At 39.5% G+C, this 24,932-nt stretch overlaps 1 protein-coding gene across 1 annotated transcript in view; it reads left to right on the plus strand.

Moving 5' to 3' along the window:
- The first annotated feature begins 358 nt into the window (after positions 1–358).
- Positions 359–24,932, plus strand: part of LGSN (lengsin, lens protein with glutamine synthetase domain) — a 69,661-nt gene continuing 45,087 nt past the window's right edge. The window contains exons 1-2 of the transcript XR_007766232.1: positions 359–417; positions 8,414–8,914. The gene's annotated coding sequence lies outside the window, so the exon portion shown is untranslated. Of the gene's footprint in view, positions 418–8,413 lie in introns of the transcript that reaches the window.

Here is a 24,932-nt window from a genome sequence, read left to right on the forward strand (position 1 = left end):
TCAGTTTGGGTGCAGTATTGTTAGGTGGCATTTGAGTGAATCTACACCTCAGCAATCCATCAATGTGTAAACACTACAAATGATGAACTTAGTTTTGAAAGAGCAAATTAAAACACTATTTTCTCTCATTTATTTGTTTGCTTTTGTAGTGAGAAAGCTGTAATTTAAAAAGAATTAATTTATGGTCTGTCTGATTGTGTAGCAGGCATATTGAATTTAAATATCATTAGGTTAGAATTTGCCCTGCTGAACTGGTAAATACAGTAATTTACAGACAATTAGCTGCTTTCTGATGTCTTTCAGATGCTGATCGCCATGAAACATAACCCCAGTGCCATGTCTGCGCAAGCAGTTCCTGCCATCCTCCCACTGCTGCCTGTTCATCTGGACCTCAGATTTCATCGGCTCATTTCAGCAGTAAGTAAAGATTTGACATTGTTGGCAAATTTACAACTATCTGGTGCCTGAATTGCAATGACGCTGTGCAGTAATCTGACTAAAGCAAACTGGCAGAAAGCATGTAGTCACATCTCAGACCATCTAGAATTTTGCAGCTATCAAAAGAATGTCTATTCCCGATACATTTAGCAACTAAAACCTGTTAAACTGTTAGAAAACAGGCTTGTTTGTTCTATTCTCATGCAACCTCATAGTCATGGGTTTGTCAGTGTTGTAACCATTTGAACTTCATCTGTGTCCTTCCTTGGCAGGGATATGAAATCCATTGCTTGTCTGTATCTGGTTTATCGTCTGCGCTATCTATCTGAACCACTAGTGATTGTTTCCACAGAGCACGATATGCCTCAGAGTCCACATGTCCAGTAACCTGCCTGGCTTCCAAGCAACATTATTTAATAGCAATGATGAAAAACAAGTGTATTCCACAAAATAATGATTACAGTATTTAAATTCCACATAGTAGTCAAGGAGGAAGTACACTCCTTTGCAAAACATGCAGAAAAATGAAAAAGAGCTACACAGCTTAAAAAAAGAAAGGAAATGGTTTATTATCAGCATGAAACCTCAGTATTATTGTCTTTTCTGAACAAATTATTAGTTTTCAATGGTTTCTAAATCCTCCACTATGTTCAGGGGGCATCGTATAAACTAAAGCATTAGTAATAAAGATGTGAAAGGATCTCTGCTTCTGTTTTTTCCTTTTCCTGCCTACCCCATCACCTTCCCTTGGCTATTCAACAGCACAATGCCTCCTTATCCTTTAGGAAAACACATATTAAATGAATAGGCAAAACTCCAGTTCAGCCTCATCTCTGAAAGTAATGAAGTCCACTAACATGGGCTGCATTGATACTCCCTACACTAACACTTCTCTTGTCGCTTGCTATTGTCTAGATTGAAGCTCTCCCATGGATTCTGAAAGGCAAAATGGTCTGAAATTTTCATTCCCTAGACTGCTTAAGATTAGACAAGGGCCCCGGTCCTGAAAACTGGTAGGTGCAGGGAATAAGCCTGGATAGTATCAATAATTTTCAGAAAATTGCTCTCCAGATACTTTACTGAGGGTTTACAGAAGCACATCCTAAGACCTTGCACACAATGAATGGTTGTCAGTGCAAGCGTTGTGATGTACCTCAATCAAATGTGCCTTGCTAATGAAGAAGGCTGCAGTATATTGAACCAAGGTCCTTTTCATTTGGAGTTTTAATTGTGAATATGGCTTTAGGGTGCAATCATCTCATCTCTGGGAAACAGACTGATCCCATCAATTCTATCGTATAAAACAGCCATCAAATGACAAGAGCTTCTACTCATTGGCAGAGTTGGGACAGCATCAAACCAGTAATTTCATCGCTAGTTTGCAACCACTATCCAAACACTGATAAAAAGTCCAGCCATGACTTTTGTTTTAAAATATGCTCTCTTTAGAATAGGAGTGAAGTTCATGCTTCCAATGAAAAAACAGTTGAATTCTTGTGTCAAAGTATAAGAACAACTTTGTTAGATCAGGACAAACATCTGTCTAGCTCACTGATCTGTCTCTAACAACGGCTACTAGTAGATACTTCGGGAAAGACAATAAAACAGGGCAAGCACAGAATGATTTTTCCCGTGGTTATACCCTTATAACTTTCAGCAATCTGAGACTCAGGGACTTTCAGAATGGAGGTCTTCCATGAATTCTTCCATTAATTTTGCCTAATTGCTTTTTGAGCCCAGTTATACTTTTGGCATCCACAACATCCTATGGCAATGAGTGCTACAATTTAATTATGTGTCACGTGAAAAATACTTCCTTTTATTTGTTCTAAACCAGTTGCCTGGTAATTTCATTTTGTTCCACCTTGTCTTTGTGTTATGGAAAACAATGAATAGTTATTCCCTATTCACCCTCTCTATGCCTTTCGCAGTTTCTACATACTTCTCTCCAATTTCCCCATGTTTATTTATTTTCCATACTGAAGAATCTTAGTTTATTTAATCTCTCCCCACGTGGAAATGTTCCAAATCCCCAATTATACTTATTTTCCGATTTTACTGTGTTCCTTTGGGGTAGAATCGCAGTACCATATTTCCATTTGATTCTTTACTGTTTTCATAATAGTTCTTGCTATTCTGTTTTCTGTTTTTAATCACTTCTGAACATTGAAAAGATGTTTTCAGAGAACTTTCTGTAAGATCTACTTCCAGGATCACCTTCCTCATGGCCATTTGAAATCTAGTATTACGTTTGTCAACTTATGGTTTGTTTCCCTTCACGATGATAGGTATGAATTTGCATCCATGAAGGATGAATTTTATTTGCCCCTCTGTCACGCAGATATTCTGTAGCATAAGACCGTTCTGCAACTTGTCCTTGTCAGTTCCAGTGCTGACTCTTGTAATTCATTTTGTACCATTTGGAGATTTTTTGCCTCACTATTTACCTCTTAACCAGGTCATTTAAGAATATGTTTAATATTACATGTCTAAACACTGATACCTGAGGGACTCTGCTGGTACCTTCCTTCTTTGTGAAAAATCTACTGTTTATTCCTAATCTTTATTGATTGTTCTTTGACCAGTTAGTAATCCATGAGAGGACTTTCCTTCTTCCTCCCTTGACATTGAACTCTTTTAAAAGAGCCTTTGTCAAAGAATCTTCTCAAAAGCTTCTTGAAAATCTAAATTCATTGAGGAGCTTCAATACTAATTCCTTAAGGTAATTATTGCTCATGATAATAGAAATCATGTATAGTTCTCAATCAGGGGTTAGGATTCAGCCATGCTTACGCTACTGAAAAGTCCAGACTTGATACCTGTCAGTGTCTAATCTATCATGAAGAAAAGCTCAGGGAGGTAGCAGGAAGCTGTTTTTTGAGTCTCTCCAGGCAATGTTTTCAGTTGACCACCTTTCTGTGGTTACAGTGGAGGACAGTGGGCTAAGCAATACTCCAAATTGACATGGAAGGATGAAAGCTGGAAACTATATTTTTTAAAATCAAGAATCAGGTAGCTAGTGTCTGGAGATGATAGTAACTACCAATTTAGAGGACTTGGATATCATTGTAACCAGAGATAAAAGTCAGTATGCATTTCACTGCAAATCTTCACTAATATGTCTTGATTGTGAAGACAGAAGTAGTTTCCTAAGATTGAATAGCTTCATGGAAATGTACCCTATAAAAGGGCTCAGCAAACTTATGGGAAGCTAGGCTGGAATGAGCTTCTGATGAATCTCTTCCCATTTTCTTGGACACCAAGACTACAGTTTCTATATTTTATAGTCTTGGCTCCACAAGATACTGTGTTTCCCCAACAGAGACATTTTTTCTCCTGCAGCCCTCTTTGCTCCTTAACCTTATAGGCTAGACATACTAGTGTACATTGATAACAGTGATCCATTTGGGATTGTGGGATAACAGAGAAGAAGAGATGTCACAAAATGTTAATGTATATAGTCTAACTGCAGGAAATAGGAACCAAAGTGTATCTCAGCTTCACTGTGTGAAACTTGACAAGTCAAGGAATACCTAAATTTAATCAAAGAGGCAGTTGCAATCTTGCCAACCCTTCTAGTATTTTTCTTTGCAATTTTACTGGCTGATAGCCATTCTTAATTGGAAATAAGACAGAATTTAATCTCTGAGCAATCGACAAAATTTACTATGACCCATCTTTAGAGTTATTGTGGAGACTGAATTTTCTTTGTCTGGGAAAAGATGTCAGAATATTGCGCGTGGTGTCTGTCAAATATCAGCTGGTTATGAGTATGCTTGGGTGAAAAATACCAAACTCAGGGAATATTTAGATGGGGAATGGGAATTGGAGATTGCTTCATAAGAGATTACATATTAGAAGTATAAAGCAGTTTTAAATATCTGTAACTGGCATGTTCTTAAAGGTGCAGTCTGCTAAAGTATACATAAAAAATGAGGATTTCAAGGGGCTGAAATTTGATATGATTTATAGAAGAAAATATATCTGAATAGAAATATGTAATAAAGCTGCACTGCTTCTTAATCTACCATCCAACATAAAAGAAACATAAACAAGTCTAGGTATTTATTCTTTATTAACTCCATTGAACCTCTGGAGCCTCATTATGGTTGTGTTTTGCCTGTTGGACTTCAGTTATGCACCTAAACTTGGACATATTTGTTATACACATATGATTCAAAGTCTTGTTATGCAAGATAGAAATTCATTTCAGGAATAGAGTAGAATTGTTGAATTCAAGTCAACACTGAATTTTGAGATTAGAATAATATAATAAAAATTCATGAGGCACATTCATTAGCTTTTTCCACAGATAAGGACTTGCTGACAGAGTACCATCCTTGTTGAATAAGCTCTCTGACAAATGTAGTCTGTTTCTGTTACCAGAGTAATCCTAATTTATCCAAACATATTTGATGTTCAGATATTTCACAAATAATGGCAACAAATAATTTGTAAGCTAAAGTGCTTTCTTTGATGCTGCCTCCAGTATTTTTCTAGTCACGGTGTTTGGCAACCGGAAAACTACCATTTGGATTTCCTACCAGTTTGCTATTCAGCCAGCATTTGGGGCAATTCCTGATTCTGCCCATTCCTTACTCCCTAAACAGTCCTGGCCAATATGCACAGAATCTTCTTTTTCATATCAGTATAGATAAGAGTGTGTAGAGGTTGCAGTTACGAGGTATTGTTTCAGCTGCCTGGTTGGAAGACTCACGTACTTATGAAGAGTATAGTGAAAGGGGAAGACTAAGTTTTATGCTGTTGATTTATCAATCTGTAGCCCTTTGCATATGTGTGAAGAGCAATACAGACTCATGAAAAACTAAAGAATCCATGCTATTAAACACTGCATGTACATATGGCTCTTCCTGAAATGAGAGTAAAGAAAGAAGAGGGAAAAAAGGAAGTAAGAGGATAAAGAAACGCTAGGAAACAACATAATTTGCTGAAAGCTTCCTGGTATCTCAGATGCAGATTCCTGAGCTCATATGTAAAATCCCATATTTAGAAAACCAGCTGAGCCTCCTATTAGAAGCAATTATTGTATCTTGCAGCTACCTCTTGTATTATTATTTGCATAAGGATTATAAAGAAGGGTTATTTCTTTGTGAAAATCTAGACCAAGGTATAATAACTCAGTTTCATTTCTTGACTTTTAGTACAGTTTCTGAAAGGATTAGCTGATATAAAAGAACTCAGCCACGATATGTTCTTCCCTTGAGACAACTCATGTTCATTTAAGAAAGGCTCAAGTCCCCAGCCATGCACCATGGAGTCTTGTTTGCCTCTCATTTAGCACAGGCTGCCAGGCTGCCTTGCACAGCCTTTGGAGAGGCAGAAAATAGGTATGTATACTGCATTCAGAAGCAAAACAGAAAAAAAAAAATGCTTGATTCATACCAGGGAACAATTTTGGAGACCTGTAAGTATTCACATATATTTTTCCCTCAGAAAAGCATACAGAATTCCCTAAGTTTATAGAGAGAAATGTTTTCTAACCCAATTACATGCCCAAGCAGCTCAGCAGTTCACTGTCTGCAGTAATTTGAATCTAAAACTGAGTAACTTTTGCCCTTGTTCTGGTTGCTGGTATTTTTGGAGGATACAAGCTGACTTTAGGGATTCCTTAATGCCATCTGACATCTATGATCGTGCTGGCCTGGACTCTAGAGCTACTCCTTTGACCTGCTTTTATATATTTGTGGGACCGATGTCCAGTCCTGAGATTTAAACTGTATTTGTTCCTCCTTCTGCCAAAAGCAACTATAATAGAGCCTAAGGTATTAAGGGTCCAAAAGCCTTGCTGTTGACTGGGATTTTCCTCCTGCTGTGAGGAGCAGTGCAGTAAGCTCCCTGCCTTTCAGTCAGGTACAGCTGCTATGGATAGATCAGACCCACTCAGCATGTGGATGATGTGTGGGAATAAGGCTGACACATATAGGAACACAAGACCATAAAGTAAGTAGAGGTCCCAACAAAAACAGTCAGAATTACTTTATTTCAGATTTCAGGGCATTTTTTATTAATAATATTATCTTATACATTGTTACAGGGCTGATGCTGTTTAGACTATGTCTAAAAGATGTGCAAATCCCAGAAAAGGATAATTCCTATCTATTCTGCTGCAGCCTGCTTCGAGCCAAGCGTGGACAGTGGTATGAGCGACAAGTCATTCTGCTCATGCCCTTTGTGGAAATAAAGTGTTTGGAGAAGGAAAGCAGACCATTTCACTGGGCTGTGAAGACAGAGCACAAGAGAGATTTTGACCCTGTAGAGTAGTAATTAGGGTGTGCACTGGGAGGACAGTGAAGTGGATTTTCAAATGTTTCGGTGATGAACGTTGATATTAGAGCATCATAGGTAAAATGTGTAAAACACCTCTGGACAAGGATCGGTGCTTAGAGGTCTGTTCGCTCTCTTGTTCACCCAAAAGAGTGTTTTTGCCTGCTTCATCATGTCCCCTCTTGCATTTGTGCTGTGTGGCCAAATGACTTTTATGTTCTGTGTACAATGTCAGTTCCAGCAAAAACAATGACAAGTACCATTTTTATCCAGTTAGTCCCTTGTCCGGTGCTTAAAGTACAATCCGAAGTTGTTTGGGCTTAAATTTCCTCAAGTAGTGGAGAGTGCTGAGGTTGCACATCCACCTCACTAAAGGAGATGTGACATCAAACTGATGTTCATGCATAAAATTTAAAGGGCAGCTCTGTGTCCTCAGCCTTTGTTTGTGTTTTAAGTATAGTCCTCACTACCGAATTCTTCAGAATGTGGCTTTAAAAACAAACCCTCCACAGAAAAGTCTGAGATTTCGATCTCTGGGGATAGGTGAACTTAACTGCAAGTTTAAGAAAGGCACCAAATCTCCAAAAGAGAGACCAGCCCCTTTTTTTTCAAGTGATTCCTTTTGGCTGACTTTAGAAGACTTCCTTTTAACACGTACATTGGAGGGGTGTGATTCCATTATCTATATTCCTACTCCTTTCTATAGGCTATTTACAAAATCAGGGTATCTAACAGAAAGTTATGTGGTGACCAGATACTTAAGCTGGACATTGTAGTGTTTATTTTATTAAATAATTTCTGTACATGTTAAAGCTTTGTGCCTAATACATATTTCATCCCCCAAATTCACAGATCTGTAGAATTTAAGAGAGAATCTCAGAGATATCTGTGTTCTCAGCTCATCTCAGAAGAGCAGAATATCTGCTGTACATCTCACATTCCTTCTCTTCAGAAATAGCAGATCTATATACATTTCCCATTGTTACAAGACACTGCCTTAGCCAGTAAGGAGAGGGGATGTTGGGTAATGCTAGGTCAGATCCTAGGGCAATTAAGAAAAACATTTTTGTTTTAAATTCAGTGCCAGGAATTCTTATTACTAGAAAATGTTTGATGGCAAAAAAAAACCCCAATAATTATGTGGGTTGAATTTTACACTGAGCTGAAACAGTATTCCAGAAATATTACTGGAGATAAACAGCCAAAGGGGATTTCTAATAATTAGGTGTGATTTCCCACTGAAGAATTTAACCAAAATGATGCAGATGCATTTTGCCGCCTTTTGTTAACACACAGTCTAACTTCCTTTGTCTTTCCTTTTCCATTTTTTCCTACTAATTATATTTATTGTAGTGCCTTGAGCTAAGCTTACTGTGGGCAGAAACTAACTTCTGCTGGGGTAGAAACTGGCTTTCTATTTTATACTTGTACAGCACCTGCAACATAGAGCTTAACTGAAACACCTATGAGGGATAAATAATAGTAGCTTAATACATGGCAACATAAGAAATGATGTTGAGTGTTGGAATATATCTAGTACTAAGACATGTGATAGTCTTTTAGAAGGTTTTCAAGACAGATGAAAAAAATGTAACATCAGATAAAACTTTCTACTGTCAGACTTGTACAAAATGGTTTTGATACCACTGATACTGGTATAACCCTTGGACTGAACATTTTTTTCTTGTAGGAAAGCCACAATAAAGAAGGACTTGTAATACGCATTACAGCTGCTTCATGGTGAGACGTGGCAGGACCCTGAGAGCACCGATTGGCCTGAATGGCCTTGACCAGCCTCACCTGGGACCCCCACGCTCTGCCCCGGGGCTCCCTGTCCTTCATTTCTGTCCTGAAGCCTGAGCTGTGGTGTAGGTGTGCCTGTCTCCTGGATGGACCTCAGATCTATGCTGTAGGTGGCTGGTCTCCTGGATGGGGCCCTCAGATGTATGTCTGAGCCTGTCTCCTTTGCTCCTGACCAAGCTCCATGGATGGACCCTGGACCTGATTCATCTCTTGCTGTGGCTGTTGAGGGACCCTGCTACCAGCCTCTGTGGGACTGTGCCCTACTGACGAGGTGCTACCTATGCTGGGGTCACCCTTGGCTCCTGGTTCACCTTCCCGTGGTGGCTGCTTCTCACTGTGCCTGAGCATGGATTTCATCTCTGTTTGTAGCTAGAACTGGTAATTTCAAGTGGAAATTTTTGCCAGAATTGCAAAATAAAAAAGCAGCTTTGCAGAAAGTTAGTAGTCTTCTGCTGGTTTAAAAAAAAAAAAAAAAAAGGAAAAAAGAGGGGGCTAGCAAAAAAAAAAAGGCATTTTTTTCTCACAGAATGCTTAAGCGCAACTTTTTATTGACTCATCGTTTGCTTTGCATAACTTAATACTGTCATGTTGAAACATTAGATTAAAAAAACCATGTTTCCAGCTGAAAGGATAATAGAAATAGTAATAAAATCAGCTAAGAGTAGTGTTTGCTGCAGTGTTCAGTGTATGCTGTCCAAGGATGTGGTTATGGCAGAAGCATTTATGAACAATTCAATATTCAGGTCTGGATGATGAGGAAAGCTGCTCTAAAGTAATTTCTTTGACCTCCAGAACCAGTAGTGTTTCTTTAGCATTTTGTTTTCTTTTCGCTAATCAGTTTCTGCATCAATAACGCTGGCTGCTTTCTTCTACTATAAACCCTGGAGTTCCTGGAGTGCACGGTGTCTTTGTGCCTAGATGTGGGCATCTGTGTAGAGGTGACTTAGAAAATGATACCCCAGCTTTGTACCACTGCTTAATTCCGGAAGGGAGGCTTCTTGTACCATGTCCTGTCACAGCCCATGTGTGCTCCTATTTGCCTTAATAGAACAAGAAAGAAATCTTTAGAAAGCTTACAGCAAAGGGAGATGATTGTTTAGCAAAAAAATATTTTCTTTACTGACCTCGGAAAGGTACTCAAAACACATTCCAATACAAATCTTTTGCCTGCAGAAAACTCAGACTCCTTGGATGAGGAATGTAAATTAAATAAAAGGCATCAATCAGGCTACGGGCAAACTTCCCTTCTGAATCTACCTGTCTCAGCTGAAGCCATTAATGGCCCCAAATGTACCACCTAGTTGTTTATGACTTGGCTGCCAAAAGGCTTGTGCATTCATTTTCTAATCTACTTTCAGGCAAGATTGACGAGATAGTCAGTGACAGTGGTGATAGAAGACCGTGTACCAGCCCAGACACCTTTGCCTGAAGTAAATTGGGGATTGCTCACAGGATTCCTCCCACAGCAGGGTTGTGGGGTCAGCAACCCCCAATAGACAGATGGGAACAACCAACCTGGGACTGCCAATGTTTTCAGCCACCTAAATGAAGTTCACTATTGCCTAATTTGTTAGCTTTGTAATGCTACCTTTTTGCTTTCGTGTGCTTTGTGACCTGAGCTACATTATGTTTGTTTCAGATGTGGTGCAAATATAGTGGAATACAAATGTACTTGATTGTGGGCATTAGCAAATTAGGTGGTGATGAGTAATCTGTGCTTTCAGATTCTCACTGAGAACAGTTCTGAAACACAGCTTAACAGATGCGTCAAGCAGAAAATAAGCTACATCGAAGTGGAATATCAAAATAATTATCTTGCAATATGATTAAAATAAATTTCAACTGCCAATTGCTCGTCCTCCAGATTTCTCAATATCATCTCTGAGGTGAAATCTATGAGCCTGTCTTCTAATTTAAGATGGCTAGGTTGGGAGAACTGGCGTTTTTTTACCTTCTTTTTCCTTATGTGTATCTGAATATTTGATATGTATAAATACATATCAGATACACACTTTTATATACAAAAGTGGACTATTTGCTTGTCTCTGTTGTGTGCTACTCATGTTTCTAAAAAATAAATTATGAGGACAGATATCAAATCTTCCATACATTTCACTGAAATACCAATGAAAATTTAATCTGATTTATCATCTCTTAAAAATTCTTCCTTCAGTTACGTTGCGTTAACACTTTCTGTTCACAGAAGATATCATACAGAAATTTAGTGTGTGATCCTACAGATGTCAAAGATGGCGTGTGCTGCCATAGGCAGATAGTATTTGTGATGATACAGTTGTATTATTTTTGGTTACTTTAGAAGCTCCAAGAGAATTACACAGAGAAAAAGGATTTCAGAATGTTACCTAAATGTAGTGAATTAGCAAAAATATCAAGCGTAAGGGTCTATCTTTGACTCAGTTATTGATTTTGTTTGGCATTTCACATAGAAAGAAAAGATCACATCAGAGCTAAGTAAGTCAGATGGCACTCTTACAAGATGCCATATGCATTCCTGCCAAGGTCAGCAACCTACATAGATTAAGCCCCAGAAAACAAGCTACAAAACTCTAATCAATGTCAAATGAGCCTAACAAAGCAGACAAATTTTTAAAGTTTTTTTTCTGTAGTCTAATTAAGGATTGATTTATGTTATAGAATATTTTCCAATAGACAGAAAAAACCACTCTATTGATTTGTTACCACATCTTACTGTTTCTAAATATCTTAGATGCGTGGTTGTTACTTTGCCACTATAGCAGGCCTGTCACTGAGGAGCCAATCTCTGGCAGTTTTCCATTGTGTGATGTTGACCTCTGAAGAAAAGGTAGAGGTTTCCAAAGATTTACAAAAGTATTTTCAGCAAGATGGACACTGGGCATAGCCTGGTCACCAGCTCTACGCTTTGTTCAGTGGCTGAAACTCTGGCGTGGAGGGACTCACAGCAGGCGAGTACATCCCCTTTGGGGTTTCCCAGTCCTGAGTTCCCTTTGAAGGAATACCTACCTTTGCTCAGCAGCCTGGAAATTAGAGCACTTGCCCAGGAAATGGAAGACCTTGGCCATCACCCTTGTTCTGCGAGATGCTGAAACCACACCTTCCTTGACTCAGAGTGTAGGGAGCACCTGGCTGCTGGATAATCTACAGTGCAGATGAAGCTGGACCCCTGTGCAGAAAAGACTGCAAAAAATTCGTGGAGCCAGGAAGAGAAAAACTCACGGGGAATGGGGAAATGTCTATTCCCGATACTGTTTGTGCTTTTTATCCCATGTCTCTTACATGGGTATTGCACAGGCACAGCTCAGATCAGGAACCAGAATGAGAAACACTGTCTCAAAAAGGCTGTAGATATATGTGCCCTCCTGTTTGCCCTCTCAGGCTAGTGCACACTGTAAGGCACCACGTGTGGACAAACTGGGTATAGACAAGGGCCTGACGGTCCCGTTCCAGCCCAGCAGCTGTAACAGTGGTTGCAGGTGAGGGAATCTCAGCAGCATGAGAGGTCACTTCTGGTCCAGGCACATTCAGCCCCAAAATCCAGACTGTAGATAGGTGGGATCGATTTTGGCTGCTGTGACTCCAGTCCACTTGAATTTGCCCATGAACCGTCGTATTTCACAAACTATGTGTAATATTGTTGGACTTCATTGAAGCCCGTGGGGAAAATGTTGTGAAAACAGATGTTAAAAATGCAGTTTATTACAGATATGGGCCTATTAAATTGAAGGACATTAAGTGGTGAAATAAATTATTAAGAAAAATCAAAACTAACAGACAATTGCAGGCATTCTCTTGGGGAGAAATCTGTTTTGTGCTCAGCCACAAGCTCAGTAATGGTGAGATACGATCCATTTAATGCAATTTGAAATATAAAAGCACTCGGACTAGATCATGTTGTATGAACTGTATGCTGTAACACTGCATTCAGAAATAAATATTGCAGTGTTGTACAAGAACCACATACACAAACTTATCTCCTCTGGGAAAGTTCAGCACCCCTTTGTATAAAGAACTGATTTTATCACCTCAGAAAATTCTTCTAAAGCTAGTCACAGTTGTTAGGATTTTGCAAAAATACTTATGTTGTGTTTGTCCTCATTAGCAAGCTAAGAGGTGCTCCTCCTTAGCATTCAGAACCAACTCCAGCACTTCAGTGAATAGATTAATAATGAAGAGAAAATGGGAGAAAGAAGCTTTCCGTCCTTTAAGAGATTGTTTAGATATGAAGAGATTAATAGCAGTCACTGGGGGATCTGAACCAAGAATCTATCTTCAAAAACTTCACAGATGATAATGGCACAAAGAAGTCAAAGCCAGATTTAAATAAAAATGTTGTAGAGTCCTATGGGCAGCTCCAGGTCCTAAGATCCAAGAACCCTCACATTTTAAATCCGGATCTGAATCTTTTACAGTGCAGACACAGGCTAATGTGGCAACCTTCAGTTTAATACAGTCAAACCAATCTTGGAATCCACATTTTTTTAAATATTTTTTTTTTAGTTGTGGGGGGTTTTTTTGTGTGTGTCAAACAGAAATGAGGTTTTTACAATTGTATATGCTGAGGTTACTCTGCATATATGGTGATTTTCTGAATCCTCCCTAATAACTGGTAAGTCCTGTCTGATTTCTATTACATTTGGCAAAATGGTAGAGATCTCAAAAATAATTAATCTCCAAGTTTTATGCAAAGAAATGAACAGTTAGAGGAGAGGAAGTCTGTTAATTAAAGCCTACAGTAGAAATTTATACTCTGTTAGAATGTGCATGAAAAAGAAGCCTGGAGCCTGGAATGAAAAACTTCATTCAGACAGCACAGTTTGTGAAAAGCAGTGCTTCAAGTGCTCACATCTGGCCAAAGTCAATCAAGTACAAGGCACAAATTTATAGGAAACCAAGCTTTATTAGCTTCAATGTTCAGGAAGAGATTTGTTTTACTTAGTAAATAATTTATTCCTTCATTTTTAACAGTCTGATGTGCCTCTGCTTTTGGCTGGGTTTGGAGGCAGAAATGCAGTAACTCTGTGAGAAAGGCCAAGGCATTTCTGAGCTGGTCTAAAGCAGAAAGTCTGGACAGTCATGTGAAAATGAATTTGTTATGAGATTTCCAGCCCAGCTTCTAAATCAAATAGGTTTTGATAATAAGCATCCATTATAGTGTGTCTTGTTCCAGTCTTTCTTTGGGTTGTTTCTAGATGGCTGTCACCTTAGTATAAGATATATTAATTCTGATTATCTAGTTTAAAACTTTTCTCTTTCCATGATACATCATTTACAAAGAAACCCCTCGTTGCTAGGGCTTAAACCACTTTGTTCCTTCTTCACATCTTTGATTGAGAAAAAGCTTTTTCCTGGTTGCTATATCAGAATCTCTGCTAACTGTGCAACTGTGTGTGAGAGTATCTGCAAGGAAACTGTATAGATGTGCATATACATTTAGGCTTTATGAAGCAAAATCTATTAAATTATGGAGCTCTTTCCAAATGCTTATGTCCAAGGAAGCCAACATCACTGAAGCCCAACCACAAGACTGATCAAAGTGTAGTTTATGACTGTGTCAGTATTGCAAATGTATGACTGAGACAAATTTTTCTCTCTTTCTCCTCTGTTTTTCTGCAATGCACAGTAAATCAAATTTAATGTTTCTAGCATGCAAATGGTAGCCTCAGTAGCTACAGTTTAAGCTTAAGAATATTTGCAGTGGGATTTCCTAAAAGGCTTCATAGAAAAAAAGGCTTATTGTTTGAAGCCCAATTCATCTTTTGGTTAAGACTGATCAAAATAGTTTATACAGATTTTCATAAGCTTTTTGCTCACACTGTTTATTATTTAGCTTAGTGATCACAGCTGAAAAGCATGATTTTAATAAAGAAGTTGAATAAGTAGATTAAAATAAGTTGCAGGGGCTGCCTCATTCCAATAGTAAACGAAGTAAACTAGTTTAATCAAGGCAAGACAGGTTATATATAGCACATGTATTATCATTACTTCATTTGCTTATTGCTTTACATTCATATTTAAAGTAGCCAACATATCACAGATGATAAGAAAGATTACTTTTTAATTAACAGCTGAGCCCCTTGATATGTTTTTACAGTTTCTTCTGATGAAGTAAGGAGAGCTGTTGCTGTAAACTCCAATTCTCATTAGCATCCCCCAAACACCCAGGAATCAATAATTTGTTCACAGGCCCCTATAAAGAATGACTGAGCTCATCACTTTGAGTATACCCCTTGTGCAAGGACAAATCCATGCTCCCGTGAATGCCTATGCTAACTACAGATTGATTTTATTGACTCAGCTATTTAGCATTAGGTGAAAGAAGTGGTAGGAAAAAGACTGGTAATACTAGTATCTCAGGCAATGTGTGCAACGAGACACGTAAGTGCAGGGTTGAATGGGTTCCCAGGCTTGGAACTGGGAGGGAATTTTGCTCAGGGGTGTAGTGGCCATGGACCGCAGAGGATTTTGAAGGTTTTCTGGCTTTGTGAAAATCATGTGGGTGTATTCCACACAATCACATTCCTGCAAGTGCTGGAGGGAAGGTGCTGGTGACCCTGGCTGCTCTTTGTCCCTGCTGCTGTGGCTTGATTCAGGCCTCCGGGACGCTGCTCTCTCTGAGCCACCTTTGCTTCTTGGAAATCTCCAGCACATATAAGATGACAAATGTGAGAGCATTAGTGTGGGCACATGATTACTGGCAACTTTAATATTAATCAACAAACAGTCATAGGTACCAATTGAACACCAATGCCATCTTTCTGGGGAAGGAACAGTCAATCTCACTGGGCAATTTATATGTAAAGGAACTCTGCTGCCTTTCCTGTAGCATTTAAAGATTCTCCAGGGTATTTCCCTAATGAAGAGTTTAAAAACATTTGACCCCTGGCCAAAGGTCTGGTTGTGTCACTAACGCTGCGGCCCCAAATGTTTGAAAGCGAGCGACCTAGAGCTCTCCGAGTCTGAGGCGGAGCAAACAGGTCCTGGTAAAGTAAGATCTATTTAATTGCATCTCGTCATTACAACAATTTTTATGCAGAGACAGTGTGGTATTGTGATACATTCATTTCTTTTTTTTTTGAAAAATGTTTTTCCAGATGAATGACTAATCTCGGAAATCTGCGGGTCGCTTGGGATGCAGGTAACCATGGTTACTTTTGTTGCCTAGCGACACCTGCCTTACGCTGCTGAGCCTGCTCCTCTCATACCACTTCTGGGCAGCACAGCCCCATTCAGCTGCCACCCCAGACCAGCTCCCTTGACACACAACAAGTTGTTTTGGGCTTATCCTGCAGTCCAGGAGATTAGAATTGGAGTTGGTGGTTTTATCTGAAAAAAAGAAAGAGGGAGGGGGCCAAACTCTGGTCTCTCTTATAGCAACATAAAGCCAGTTGTGGCTTAAGGCAGGATCTGACTCAGTGTGTTGATGTAAATCCTCCGTTGTGCTGTAAGACACCTTTGCACAAAAGTTCATTTGGGGCAGGATTTAAGGGTATCGATTAGTTTCTGAGCCCAGACACAGAACAAAGTACTAACAAACTAGGGTCTGGCTCCTTTACTGGGTGAAGTGCAGCATTACTTCATTTAGAAACAAGTAATGCTCATTTATGTAATTTCAGAAACAGAAAATGCATTTATTTTATAAATAAGATTTAAAACCACACTTATAAAAAGGCTATGAGTCAGATTCTCCTAATTATGTCAATTTAATCTGAGTTAATTGCAAATTAAGAACAATAAATTTTACTGGACTTGGTTATGAAGGGCTTCTCAAATGCTGCTGTTTTATGCATGCCATGACTCACCAGCATCCAGTCTTGGTATGCAGAGGTCTGCGGTTGATGTCACAGCCTTGGGCTCTGCGTTTCAGAGCGTTTTCTCAGAACAATGACTTGCAGTCGCTTTTCACCTGAGCACTCGGGATGGTGTTTATGGTCTAGCTGGATTGCTTACACAAACAGGAGGACAAATTGCTCATGTAAGTCAGGCACTTTTGGTGCAATCTTGTCTGTCTGTAAATAGGGATGCCCTTGCCTTCCTCCTCAGCCTTCCCCTCTGCAGCACTCAACAAACCCATTGCCTTGCAGTAGGAACAGCAAAAAGAAAATGGTTTCTATGCTTACAGTCCTGAGTTTGCCCTTCCAAGCACTGTTCTGCTGAACAACAGCTCCTTTAGGAGCTTCATTTCTGGAGTATCAATCTGTTTTCTGCCTCTGGTACATACAGACGTGCAGTCCAGTTAATGTGCTTTTGCAGTAAGTTCTTGAAAGCACAATTGTTCTCCTTTGGTTAATTCTTGCTCACGACTTCCTTGAAGTTAGTGCCACAGGTGGTGTCTCATGCTAAATCTTCTGCAGTAATAAACCTAGTCACCTGTAGTGCTAGATCATTAACCTGGTCCCTAGTTCAGGCTGGATCGGCTCAGACTCCTCCCAGCAGTTCTTGGGCACTACGTGGGAGTTAGTACAGAATAGAGGCTATTCCCTTTAGGCAGTTTGGAGGCAGCTACCATGCTTTGGAGAGAAAGAATGGCCAGTAGTGCAGACATAGGACATTCTGGTCCGGCCTGTTTCAGTGTCAGAGAGAAGTTCTGGGTGTGTTTAATCTTCTATAAAGTAGTACACTGTTTTAACTGGTTTATTCCAGCAAGTTGCTCACTTGACAACTCTTGAGCAGGTTCAGCCTGATCACTTTTTGCAGAGACGGAGACAAGTACAGGACTCTCATTCTGCTACATTTCCTGAGATCCATTCAGAAAATCAGAAACTTGCAAAAACTATGTCAGCAGTTAGGGTGCAGATGTTCTTCAACTGATGTCTCTTATGGTGAACAATAATTTTTCAGGGTGCTTTCCCATTTCTATCTATGGGAAAGCTAGACTAGAAAGGACCACCTAGATCCACTGAGTGATGTTCATCTGCATTTATCTGTTAATTCTTGTACTGTAATTAGACTGTTAGCACTAGGGGACTTGTAAAGTGCATAGCAGAGTTATGATTCAAGACTGCAAATAAGCTCTACAGTTCAGTAAGTAAGGAAATAGCAATGACCTTAGCCAAGCAAGGGGCCCGTGTTGCCCAGTGTGGCACTGGTGTCCTTGTACAGTGAGAAAAGAAGGGACTTCTTGCTCACTTGGAATCTTGTCCAGAATCTTTGTAAGAAAGTGCATTTCTCCTTTATTTCTGTGCCTTTTCCAGAGCCTATTGAAACTTTTCATTGTTTTTCTTTTTCTCCTTAGTTTCCATTGTAATTGCATGTCAGGACTACTTTCAAATTACACCCTTCCTCTCCTTCTGTCTGTATATCCTATGCTTAGCATTAGAGTTGTATTTTTTTCTTTCTACATGCTGTCCCTTGTAAAAGGCTTCCTGGTTGAATATAATTTGTTTTTCTGTGTTAATTTAGGATAATAGTTCCCCTTGCCCCATTTGCAGCCCACATACTGATGCAACTTCCCCTTGTTTTGTTCCCAGATAAGTATTGCCACAGTACTTTAATAAAATGATGTAGGACTCTGTTTACAAAAGAGTGCTTCTGTGGTATCTTACTGCTTTCACAGGAAGCTTAACAGCTTGCGGAACAGTAAGTGGCAAATGTTTAGTGCAACATTATGCCAACTTGAGGACAAACTGTTCCTCTCAGGAATGTTTTCAGGCTTAAATGAGAGGAAAATCCCCCTTGCAGAATGTGAATTCTTGGAGGGGGCAGGGAGTGACTGCCACTTCTTTGCCTTGCCAGCAGCTCCAGTCCTCAAGCACCTTCCAAGGCTTTTTTAGATCAGCTGTAGCGTACACTCAGCAGCAAGGAGTGATAAAGCTGTGACTGGCTTTTCCAGAGGAGAGAGGATTCCTCTTTTGTGGATGAGGCAGTAAATCTTCCAGCCTGCCTCAGACTGCAAACGTTGGCTTGTGCCCACAGATGCTGGGAGGGTACTGGGAAGGGAGACATGAGGCCATGGCAAAGCTATTAATGTGAGTAAGCAAAGACTAGGAGCATAGCTGAAAACAATGTGAGACAGAACAATGCAGAACTTAAACAGTGATGAGTCAGACTGAAATATGTGGCACTTCAGCCACGGATGCGAGTCACCCATCAAGAAGATAAGTGGATATTAATGAATTAATGATTAGTTTGACTAAACAGTGAAAGGAGTTGAATGTAATACCATTCTCTCTGTTAATTCTCCTAAGCAGTAAAATCTTTGGCAAGTGGGCTCTGCCCATCAGCAATATTCTTCATCTCTGGATCTCAACCTCAGGTGAAAATATTCTGCTGGCTTTCTGTGGCTGTTGGGTCCTGGATTCATTAAAGGGGAACTGCGTGGCCATTGTCTGTAAGTGGATCCAGGACTTCCAGATGGGTGGCTGAGCTATACAGTGTGCTGGACCCTGAAGGCACAAGAAAATTCTTTTTTGTGTGCTTTCTATTTTATATCCAGTCTTTGGGGCAAGGCAGCACTTGGGTGCTCTAAAGGTGACAGGGTGCTCAGATGATGCTGTGAATTTACCATAGGGAAAGTACAGCGAGTTACAACTCATGGCTCTCAAAGTCCCAACAGTGCCTGAAGACTTTGTAAAGTCTAAATGAATTTCAGCCCTGGATGCCCCAGTTCTCCACCTCAGGAATATGGTCTAATAAAGGGGGAAAAGAGGAACAGAATGAAAAACTCATCAGATGAAACCTGTGATCTGATAAAGAAATGCCATTCTTCACTCTAATAAGGGATGTCTCCAGTAAATCATGGGAAATATAGTCTGGCCAGGAAGCTTCATAGGAGACAAAGGGAGGTAACAGTTTCTAGATCACAAAGCTCCTGAAGCCGTAGTTAGAGTTCAGTATGTAGCAAAGAACATTTTTACGGTCATGATAAAGTGAATTATCCTGTTTCAGTGTTTTTCATTAAAAAATAATTTTTCTATGGAACATCCAGATTTTGCAGAAACTGTGTTTGCCATGAAAAGCTGTTTTAACACAATTCCTCCTTCATACGTATGAATAGGCTTCAGCTATGTCTGATCAAGGGGGCAGGAACGTTCCCTGGGGGGACCCACAGCCCAGGCTGGGCTGCTGCTGGTGTGCAGAGGGACCGTGTTCTGGCCCGGGTGCCCAGGTTGCCTTCAGGTGGAGGCTGGGGGGAGCTGAGGCATTCCCAGGTTTCGACTGGGTCAGCGTGTGCTTTCAGACCTGCTCGCTGGAAAGTGTCCCACAGCTTAAACAGCCAGAAAGCACCACTTGGTGACTTGGCCATGAATTGCAAACTTGGTAGGCAAATTGCCTTTGCAAACCAGCAACAGCAGAAGACTTTCTAGAGAAGGTACACTGGCCAGATATAGGCCGAGAAGATTAATTTACATGACAATAAAAAAGTTCAGAAACAGACATTTCAGTGCTCCAAAATTTTTACTTTCATGTAGAACTAAATATGCTTATTTTTTTTTCCATGCAAAAGAACTATTTTTCTGCAGAACACATTAGTAATTTTATCTTCTATGCTTCAAAGCTGACAGGCAAAATTGTTAGGCAGGTGAATTTCAGAGGGCCAGCACATGAAGAAGTAGTAGGTTTATACAGAAAGGATTTTAGCTTTTCAAGCACACAGAAGCACTTTGGGGAAGGAAGAACTAACTAGAAGATCCTCCTTGATACCCCTGGAACTAGACTGTGGACATGGAGTTTGGCAAGCTTTGGAGGGATTATTTGAAAAGTCCAAAAGATCCTTTAAATCATGTGGAAATCCTTCTTCAAATGGAAATCCTGCCTTAGTAAAGAAAAAGGAAAGAGCATGGAGGATGAAATATTTGCTTTATGTGTAAGAGGATGTACTGAGAAATGTAAAGAAAACATGACATTATGACGTATGATCCATTTTTCATGTGGATTGCCAGCACCAATAACTGTTTAAAGGTTTGTGTTTTTTTTCAGGTGATTAAATGATGCCTGTGTTGAGTGATAGGAAACATCATAATGAGGACATATGATATGGCCTGTACTTCCCCCTTACATCCTTGGCAGCAGTTAGCCTGTATTCATAAAAAGAAAAGACTGGACTTGAAAATTGAAAACTGAGTTCAAGACCTTCATTATGAGAAAGTGAAGATTAAAAGGGCAGTAGCTTTGATTACAGTATTATGCCTCTGTAAATGAATGTTAAGTGTCTGAAGCTTCATTAGGCACAAAAATGTCAAAGATGGAGGCATTTTCATAATGTTATTTTGCTCACTAAAAACTAACAATATGTTTTATTCTCATAGAAAATTAATTTCTAACAATGCTTCTTTCTTTGTGGCAGTTTTGCAATGGCTGCACCAACTCATGCAACAAAATGAGAACAAGTATGCTAGTAAAATAAAATTTATCAGTTTGGTTTTTTTTCTTTAGTATCTTTTACAAGCAGTATCCATATTCCTGTGTCCTCACTTACACATGACATTAAGACTCCAAAGCAGGACTGCAGGAAGCAACAGTAGTTTGAAAGCAGAAAAGGTCAGTAAGTTTTTGTGCTGTGCTGTGCTGTTTTTTCTTCATTTTTATTAGAAACAGTTGTGTGAAAGTTCTACTCCTGGTACTCATTTATCTCCCATGTAAAATTATCATAAACCTGTGTGAAAATAGTATTTTTCATGACAGTCTACTGCAATGTCACATACACCTTTATGATGTTCATGGAAAAAGAATTCATTTATGCTGTAGTATTATGGTAGATAGTAACTAGTTAGTAGTAAATAACAGTTGTTTTATTGCCCTTCAAAGATGAAAATCATTAAATGAATGCAAAAAAGTAGTGGCATTATGAATAATTCTCAAAGAATAAAAATCCTGTTTTCCTGCAAATGTTCATTTTCATAAGAACAAAAATGAGAGCCATAATAAAAAAACCAACCCTCGTAACTACACCATCAAAAGAGAATGCTTTTCTCAAGAAATGTTTCCACAAAGCAACAGAGGTTCTCTGAAAGAGCCATATTCAGTGCACAGAAGTAGATTTGATTCAGGTAAGCAAAAACAATTACTAATTGTTATTTCTTGAACAGATTAGTTAGAGGTGCCTTTTGTGCACAGTGGGTTCCCTGTCCCATAAACTAATACAGCAATGAGAGAGTATAGGCAATCTGCATCAAGCCACTTCTGATAAAACTCCTGATTGTAGTGGGGTAAAGGCATTTCAGTAGCATGACGGGCTTTTGGAAAGGAGGACTCCCATAGGAATCCACAGTATTGTCTTTAAAATTTTGATATTGCAGCTATTTATTAGCTCCAGGCACAGGATGTCTGGTGCAAGCCATAACAAAGTTTCAGGGCTGTACAGTGAAAAATCGGTTTTCCTAAATATTCATAAAAGAATTTAATACAAAAGCCCATCAGCCAAAAGTTTGTATCATAATAAAACTTCGTGAGTCTCAAATATTTCCCGTGTTCCATGGTAGCATTGAATCTCCTTGCTGATTAAATAGTTTCACAGGTTAACGACCTCTAAAAAAGCTTTGTTTTTAATCATGTTCCTGGAGTATTTGGTTTCTTTTATGTTCTCACTTTAGGCTTAGTTATGAGACTGAAAAGAGGAGCCGAAATGAAGAACATCTGCCTGAAGGCAGCCAAGCACAAACTGCAGGCAAACCCAGAAAAACAGACTGAAGATACGGACAGAGCAGACTAGAAGTAGCCATGACAGATGAGTGACCTAGTTCAATAAAGAGCAAACCTGAGATCGAGACCATATTAGCTATCCATAGGTTAAAACAGAATGAATAAACCCCTTCAGAACAATGCAAAAAGCTTTCAGGTCTGGTCAGCGGTGTGTTGAAAAAGCAGCTTTTAAACAGGCATTAAACATAAACAGCAAATATCAAAGCTTCTTGTATTACCAAAAAGAAAACATAATGTTGTGTTTTCAATCCTTGGAGCAATTGACTGGCAGGGACAGAAACACAGCGTTCTTCTGCCCCCAGAACTTCATTATAACTATAAACAAAAGAGCTGAAACAGGCTAAGTAAACAAAAGTAGAAACAGTTTCTTCTCTTAAAATCCAAATGCAAGTTAAAGTACATTGAGGAAAGAATTTTGTTTCATTTGTTCTCTGCTGTCCTGCCATTGCCTAGTAACATTTTCAAACAGTGCTGGCTACCACTTGGAATCAGAATTAGTGGGAGGATTGACTTTCTTCCCTCAAAGAAAATATTGGCTTTTTGGTGAAAAATTGGATGCTGAAGGTCTGAGCCTGACCTCATCAATTTTCAACCTCAAACTTTTATGTTTAAAACTATGGGTTTTTTAATGTGGAATGCTACTTTCATGCCTTGTGGGAACTGCAGCTCAATTGCTCGTATCCCATTTTCTTTCATGATTTTCAGTGAAAATGCAACATCTCACATGAAAAATGATCACATTTTAGTGTTTAGTAGAAACAATTTTCTTCTGGAAACAAAACAACCAAACACTGAAACTTTTCACAGGGCAATGTATGTTGGAGTTCAAGCTTGTGATGCATGAAAAGCAAAGACTGCCTCTGCTAGCCACGTGCAAAGCTGTGGTAAAGGACACTCAAAATTCACCTGACTTTGCCAAAAGCATAATTTAGGATGAAGGGTCAAGCTGCACAGAAACTAGGGATCACTAGACCTACAGTTGCCTCCAAAATCTTAATTTAGCTACCATGGGAATCCGTTTTCTGCATTAAATGTAAGAGGCAAAAAAGGGGAAGAACAGGATGTGATTACAGAATTAAAGACTGTATTGAAATGTAATTGCATGAGGGAACAGAATAAAGGTTGCCAGGAAATTATTTATCTGATCTTTCCTAACTTCCAGTGTCAGACCTCAGTTCCTCAGCCTGCATTCCCTGCCAGATGGTCACACACCAGCTGTGGTCCTGCAGTTGTGTGGCTGTGTTAAGGTAGTGTGGTGCCAAGCTAACATATTCAAGCACTCATCTGTGCTTTTTAAGTCGAGCAAACTAAAGCGACTAAAGTGGCTGCTAGGGCGACTGCTAAAGCGACTCTCCAGCATCTGGACTGAAGGTGACCAATATCTATGTTGCTAACAGCACAAGCAGAGCTTGCTTAGGAGCAGCAGCACCTAAAAAGTAAATGACAGCAAAAGCACTTGCAACCTAAGTAATATTCTTTTTGCATGTTAGTTTTGAAGTTAATTCCTTAGCTGTTTGTTTGAAAAGATGACTGAAACAACTTCTGTTACATAACAGTGTAAAAATCTCCATCATCAGATTTGAATCCTCAGTTGTTTTTCACATCACCGATGTCAAAACTTGACAGATCTGACTTTTGGACAATAGGAGTCTGTTATTCTTTGTAGGAATATCAGTCCACGCGCTAGTGCTTAGATGCCCTCATGAAGGAGAAAGACAAACAGTGATTCTTCTGTGGAGTGGATTTGTGCTCTACGTGGGACTTCTTGATTTAGTATGGGTAGCTGTGGCCTCCTTTCAAAGCATGGGTGAAGGGATCTTGCTCATTTTTAGCACGTTTTACATTCCTACTCACTCACTCAGAGTAGGAGGTCCTGGAGCTTTCTGTGTGGTTGTGCTAGGAAGTGTGGGGTTGGTCGGGTGCTGAAGGCAGGCTGTTCACTGGGTGAAGCGTGATCTGCTTCTCATTCTTAGGCACGAAAAATGCCCAAGCCTGTAAGATGTGGCTCAGCAACTTTTCACCAGAATTCAGTGATGACTTCTACCTTACAATATTTGTGTGTTTAGTTATTTTACTATTGCCAAATATCAAAGATCTGGTGGAAAAGATGGTGTGATAAGAACTTCTCAGAGAAGGAGATGCAATACCGTTTTGTAAGAGTTGTGGAGCCACAACCAGACCTGTGCAGCAGTATCTTATTGTTGAAACAATCACAGGAATGTTACTGCAATAACTACAAAAGTTATAAAAAAAAAGGAGACCTTGAAAACTACCGTTATTTCTCCTAAATTCTTTTAAAGATGCTCTGGTGCAGCTGTGCAAAGGACTCCTCATCTCTCCGTATGGATGCTGAGTCATTCTGATGTTAAATGCCTGAAGCCTGCAGGAAATGGCAGGTTTGTTGTTGCTGAGTCATAGTGGCATGTACATCTTGTTAACTTCAGCTGGCATACAGGAAGGACTGATACACATCTCTCACTCCTCACATCTCTCCTTGTCTTTCATGGGTTGGGAGGACTGTGTCTGCTTTGGCGATGTCCTAGAGAATAATGCTAGGAATACCCTCAGATGATGTTTATTTCCTGGTTACTTCTTGAGCTCCTAATTAAAATGGAATTCTAGATGGAGAATAAATGAATATTATATAGAAAGTGTCATTAATGGCCTTTTAAACTATTCTGGTATTCCTATTAAAAGATCCTTTACCCTACTGCAATAATGGAAAGAGAAGAAGCAAGGTCAGAACTCTGTGTGTCTGTTACACGTGA

The sequence above is a fragment of the Gymnogyps californianus genome, chromosome 3 (assembly GCF_018139145.2).
Source record: "Gymnogyps californianus isolate 813 chromosome 3, ASM1813914v2, whole genome shotgun sequence".
NCBI classification, from domain to species: Eukaryota; Metazoa; Chordata; class Aves; order Accipitriformes; family Cathartidae; genus Gymnogyps; species Gymnogyps californianus.